Here is a 6,262-nt window from a genome sequence, read left to right on the forward strand (position 1 = left end):
ACTACTCACCAAGGTAGAATGTAGAACATTGTCTTTATAAACTGTGTTATGCCAATTGAGCTAGATGTTCCCCGAGACCATGGTCCCCACAGCCCTCTGCCCAGCAATTCAGTCCCTCAGGGAGTTCGGAACACATACACAAAATTTTGCATGTAATTTGAGAGAGTTCAATGACCTCAGGCTAAGGACTCCAGTTCTAAAAGTGAATGTATAATTATTAAGAAAACCTAATTGGTATATTGAGCTAAATATCACAAAAAGAATTCAATTACTATGAATACTAGTGTCTTAATATTAATACATTTTTAGTAATAAATTACATGTTGCCTTGGGAAAATTTTACAACCTTCCAAAGGAACAAAAAAAAAAGGCTATCTATAAATGTTATATATTTTATTTATATGCTGGTTAAAGATTTAAGGCTTTCAGAAAAAGGCTAATAAAAATACATATTGTACAGAAATATAAAATATATTTCAAATAGGTAAGAAAAAAATGAGGCAAAGGAAAAAATAAGGCTAAGAATGTAAGATGGAGCCAGGAAAGACATTCATACTTAAAATTTATGCCATGAAATTCAACACTCTTGCTAGAAGATGGTAACATATTTTGTTCTCGGTTTTTTAGCAGCCAATGCAAAGGAGAAAAAAAAGTTCAGTTATGCCAGTCAGAGGGCCATATTTTGTATATACTTATATATGAATATATGTATATGGGTTTAACTAGCTAACCGCTTCTTAAAGAAGGAAGCTTGAGTATAGTAATAAGGAATAGAGAGATTGTATTTTTCATGTTTTGGTTTTGGCATGTATCCTTGTACCTGAGCCTAAAACAGCCCATAATAAAACACTCAAAAATGACTAGCACTTTGGATGTTTATAATTAAGAGTTTATGACCTGCTGTAATTTTTGTCAGCAGTAGACCTTGCAGAATGAGGCCTCATTAGGCCAGTAAGGCCCTCATGCAACTCTCGAGGGTGGTACAAGGAAGACAAAAGGGTTTCTCCAATTTCTTACAGCCCCTCTTTTTACCTCACCAGCCAAGACACTCCCATTAGTGCACTGCACTGTTGCACAGTCTCCATTGTTGTGCGCTATTTATGTAAACCTCCTGAAGGTCTCATTCTGTCCTTTAAGAGGTATGCACCTAGGATGCTGACTAACACAAGTTATCCCAACTAACCTTAGTTTCCTTACACAGGAGTCCATCAGGGACTTCTATGCCTTCTTTCTTTGAGAGAGCAAATACAATAACTTGCTTCTCGGAAAATTATGTGGATTTGTGGCATTCTCTGAGGAGCTATAAATGGATCACATTGACGGCTTTATTTGCCATTCTTAAATGGAATGTGTTTCTCCCTTTTGTGTTAAATTAAAATCAGGTGGCATTTCTTATTTCAATGTGGAATGTTTTCACTCTCTTAACTGCAAGGGTGCATTCATAACTGATACTATTCCAATTTGCAAAATTTGTGTTTCATGTTTTGAGGGGTCTGTATTTGGAATATAAGTGAAGGAAAACAACTTACACAACCCTTTGTTTTGCCTATTTATTGAGATTCTGATACAGTTGCTAGAATTCTGTCACCATACGGAAGTGGAGACAATTATATTACATTTAATGACATGGATTTTAGAAGCAAGGATATAAAAAGGCATACCTAGCAGAGTATCCACAATACAGAGACTCAAACATTTTTTAAATCTTCTCTTTTGCCTCCCCAGCACGTCTCTGGTCCCAATCCTCCCTTCTTCCCATTACAATGGCTCTTGCTCAATAAATGCAGTAGTAGAAGTGGTGAGAATGGGACTGGAAAGTACTACCCTTGTATCTCAGCCTGTCTCTTGTATTCTAAAGCCAATTGCTCAGCCCAGATGGAATTTTTCATTAAAAACTTCCTATCCTACAGAGTTTCTGTTTAGGAGTGATGAAAATGTTTTGGAAATAAATAGTGGTAATGGTTGTACAACACTGTGAGTATAATTAATGCTGCTGAATTATACACTTTAAATTGGGTAAAATGGCAAATTTTATATTATATGTATTTTACCACAAAAAACAACTCCTATTATTCCCATCCACAATCTGAGTGGGAAAGGAACTCCTTTGACTTTAATTTCTTAGATCCATCAAAAGCTCACAATGTTCTTATTACTGTTTTTAGCTGTTCTAATCTTTAGGATTTTTAAAGTCTAAGGCTATGGGTACACTTTTCTCACTGAACTTACATCTATAAAGGGTGTATTTTCATATGCCTTTCATACATTTATACTTTCAGTAAAATGCCATACACTGTTAGGATGCAATAAATTTCATCAGATATTCTTTCTCTCGATTGGCCTACAGACTGCTGGGGAAGACAGTCAGTAAAAGAATGACACAAATAAGTATGAAATGGAAGCTGTTCTAAGTGCAACAAAGGAGACGTACAGGTTCTGGAAACTGAGCTCTAATGATGCATAGGAGTCACCTAGGCAATATGTACGGGCAGAAGGCACCACGTGTGGGAAAGCGTTCTAGGAGGAGAGAGCAGGGGAAGCATAGGAGACTGCAGCAAGAAGTCCATGGTGCTTGGAGAATAGAGAACAGGGGGGAGCTTGAGTCTGGAGATGTCATCAGGCCCGAAGACCATGAAAGGCTTCTTGGCCATAGCAAAGAATATGCCTTTTTCCTAAGACCAGTGAGAAGAGGTTTGTTTGTTTGTTTAGCTTAGGGTTTTCCTGACGGGGGGTACGGGAAGGTTGTAGTTAGTTACACCATCAGTTTTATATTTTGAAAAAATATTTCTGGCAGCAGTGCAGAGTATGGGTTAGCAAGGGGCAAAAGTTATACAGACTGGTTAAACTTTTTCAGTAGAGAAATGGTAATAACTGGGCCTAGGTGAGGAAGGATGAGATGTTGATGATTTCTAGAAAATGAATGGATTCAAGAGATATACAGAAGGTAAAACTGACAGGCCATCTTCTGCAGTATTTATATGGATCCGTGAAAATGTGTTAGGGAGCACTGTGAGAAAAACATGTTGTGAAGACAGATCTTAAGTTCAGAGTTAGACATGTTGAGCTTGAGGTGTCTTGGAGACATCACAGAAGAGATCAAGCAGATATTCAAATTACGGGTGTGGATCTTGTCAGAAAGGTCTGGGGTTGGGATGTAAACTTGTGATTCATCTTCACATTCACAGGCCTATAGATGGCTATGAGTACCTAGAGAAAGATTATAAAGTGAAGGGTAGAAAAGACTGCTTAAGGCCAGAGCCTTAAGAAATTCAAACCATCCTGGCCCAGCAGTGAAGGATAAGCTTGTAAAGGAAGAAAGAAGGAGTAGTGAGAGAAATGGAAGGAACCCAGGGTTATGGGGCTCAGAGGAACAAAGGTCTCAGGAAGACGGGCATGGTCAGCTGGGTTGAATAAGGAAGATTGAGAAATGTTTATTTATCAAAGATGAAGAACATCAATCAGGAGGGAATTAAAGAGAAAATGTTAAGTGATATGTTCAGAAAATAGAGTTTTAAGTGGTTCTGTCAGTGTTCACACCTGTTTGTTCCCACTGGCAAATTGCATGTATTTTAATCAAAAAGATACTTGGGGAACTGGTGTGATAGAGAAGAAAGTCATTTTGACATGTTGGTGATCACTACAAATGGAGTGGAACTGGGGTAGAGTCTGAGCATAGAACAAAGTCTGACATTCTGGGGTTTAAGTTGGAGAGAAAATCTGAACCTGTAAGCCAAAGAATTCCATGAGCATAGCACAGCCTGTTCCTCCACCCAGTGGTGCTCTTGTGACCAAGGTAAATAAACCAAATGTTCACGTAGCAGTATCGACTTGCCTCTCCCACTTACTTGCACTGCTGGGTGGAGGAAGGAGGCCATGAGCTGAGACTTCACAGAGTACATTCTCTGTGACTTCTGTGAAATGAGCTGCAGCCTCAATTTCTCTCCCTGTTGCTGCTACAACACAGAAGTTTGAATCCACCCATTGGGGACAGAGTGGAAGTAAATGTCTCAGCAGAGTGAGCAAGATGATAAGACAGAAGTCAGATTGTGGTGTGAACTGCAAATGGGAGGTAAAAAAAGAGAGATCACGAGCATCAGTAATTATCTGGAGTAGTTTGGCTGTGAAGACAAAGGAAAACTGGAGGGCAGCTGGAGAGAACTAAGTACCTGAGTAAGCATTAATTCATTCAACAAATATTGAACTATCTTATATGTGCCAGGCAGTAGAACATGCACCAGAAAGACATTTTCCATACCATCATGGAGTATATGCTATAAGATATATTTCATGTGATCATCTCAAATGCATAATGACTAAATATTTTATCTGATTCATTAAAACAAATGCAGCACTTTCCCTCGGATGTAAACAACGACGTGACTCTTATAAAATGGCTAAAAAAATAAAAAAGGAAGAACATGGCTACCTGTACTAGTTTTTTTCTCATCCTCTCTCCTTTCTTTCCTTTTGTCTTCCAAATTTGGTCTTGCTATTGTCACTAATTACTCAGAAAATATTTTCTAAAATGGTGTCCTTAACCCTATGTCCAGAACCTTTAATGGTGCTATTTGACTTGAAAAATCTTCTAACATCCTATTTTTTATAGAGCACCAACAATATTCAGAACATTGGCTATTGCCTCATGGAACCATGGAAGATAGAAATGTGAATAAGGCTGGGTTTCCCAGCTAGATTATAAGCTTTCTGAAAACAAGGGCACTGCTATGCGTATGCTGCTGTTGTTTGCCTTCAAGTCGGTTCTAATTCATAGCGACCCCATGTTTGCACAGTAGAACTCTCCATAGGGTTTTCAATGCTGTGACCTTCCAGAAGCAGATCACCAGGACTGTCTTTCAAGCTGCCTCTGGGTGGGTTTGAACTGCCAACCTTTTGGCTAGTAGGTGAGCACTTAAGAGTTTGCACCACCCAGAGACTCCTGCTGTGCGTACAGCTATCCAAAACAAAGCCAAAGTGCTATAAATGTGGTTTTTGTAGTAAAGGTACAGAAAAGGACCTGTGGGCTTGTAGAAGAGGGTGCAATGAAGTCTTAATCAAAGATTCAGGAAGATCCCTGAAGGCGGTAGTATTTGAACTGTTTGTTAAAAAATGAACATTTCCTGGACCACATCTACTACGGCCTCCACCAGACTGTGTCCAGTACAACTAGATGGTGCCCAGCTACCACCACTGACTGCTGTGACAGGGATCTCAATAGAGGGTCCCAGACAGAGCTGGAGAAAGATGTAGAACAAAATTCTAACTCACAAAATAAGACCAGACTTACTGGCCTGACAGAGACTGGAGAAACCCTGAGAGTATGGCCCCTGGACACTCTTTTAGCTCAGTAATGAAGTCGCTCCCGAGGTTCACCCTTCAGCCAAAGATTAGACACGCCCATAAGACAAACGAGACTAAAGGGGCACAACAGCCCAGGGACAAGGACTAGAAGGCAGGAGGGGACAGGAAAGCTGGTAATAAGGAACCCAAGGTCAAGAACGGAGAGTGCTGACATGTTGTAGGGTTGTTAACCAGTATCATAGAACAGTACGTATACTAACTGTTGAATGAGAAATCAGTTTGTTCTGTATACCATCATCAAAAGTATGATAAAAAAAAGAATTTAAAAAAAAAAAATGAACATTTCCCACAGCAGAAAGCTAGTAAGCAACCAAGTGCTGAAGGTAGAGAACAGCTCTTTTTAGGGGGGAAGGGGACAGGAGGGTGGCAGCGAGAAGAAATGATGCGGTATGACTACAGAGGTTATGTGGAAAGAAAAAGTGGGAAATGTGTTGATCTCAGATCTTGGAAAGCTCTGCCGAGGAGGTTTAGACTTGATCCTATAGAGAGCACTGTTTTCAAGCAGGGGAAAAGTCATGAGGTTTAGGAAGAAAACTGGGATCACCTGGAAAGCAGGGAAAAGATGGAGATTGGAAGCAGGGGTACATTAGATGGGAGACCACTGAAATTGCCTGGATGGAGGTGGTGGATGGTGGGTGAGTTTTTGAACCATGACAGTGGCCTTGGACGTGCAAGGGGAAAATAGAGCTTTTTGTGTACAAAGTGACCATAGTCATTTGGATGTGTGTGTTGGAGGGAGGTGCCATGAGGGAGAAGGAGAATGAAGATGACGCCAAGTGTCCCAGCCAGGGAGAGTGACAGTGGCATTGATTTTAGGTATGCTACACAGAAGGAAAAGCAAATTCAGGAGAGGAGAGGGATGAGGATCTGTGGAGATATATGCCATTTAAACATGGCTGCACTA

The sequence above is a fragment of the Trichechus manatus genome, unplaced genomic scaffold (assembly GCF_000243295.1).
Source record: "Trichechus manatus latirostris isolate Lorelei unplaced genomic scaffold, TriManLat1.0 scaffold00007, whole genome shotgun sequence".
NCBI classification, from domain to species: Eukaryota; Metazoa; Chordata; class Mammalia; order Sirenia; family Trichechidae; genus Trichechus; species Trichechus manatus.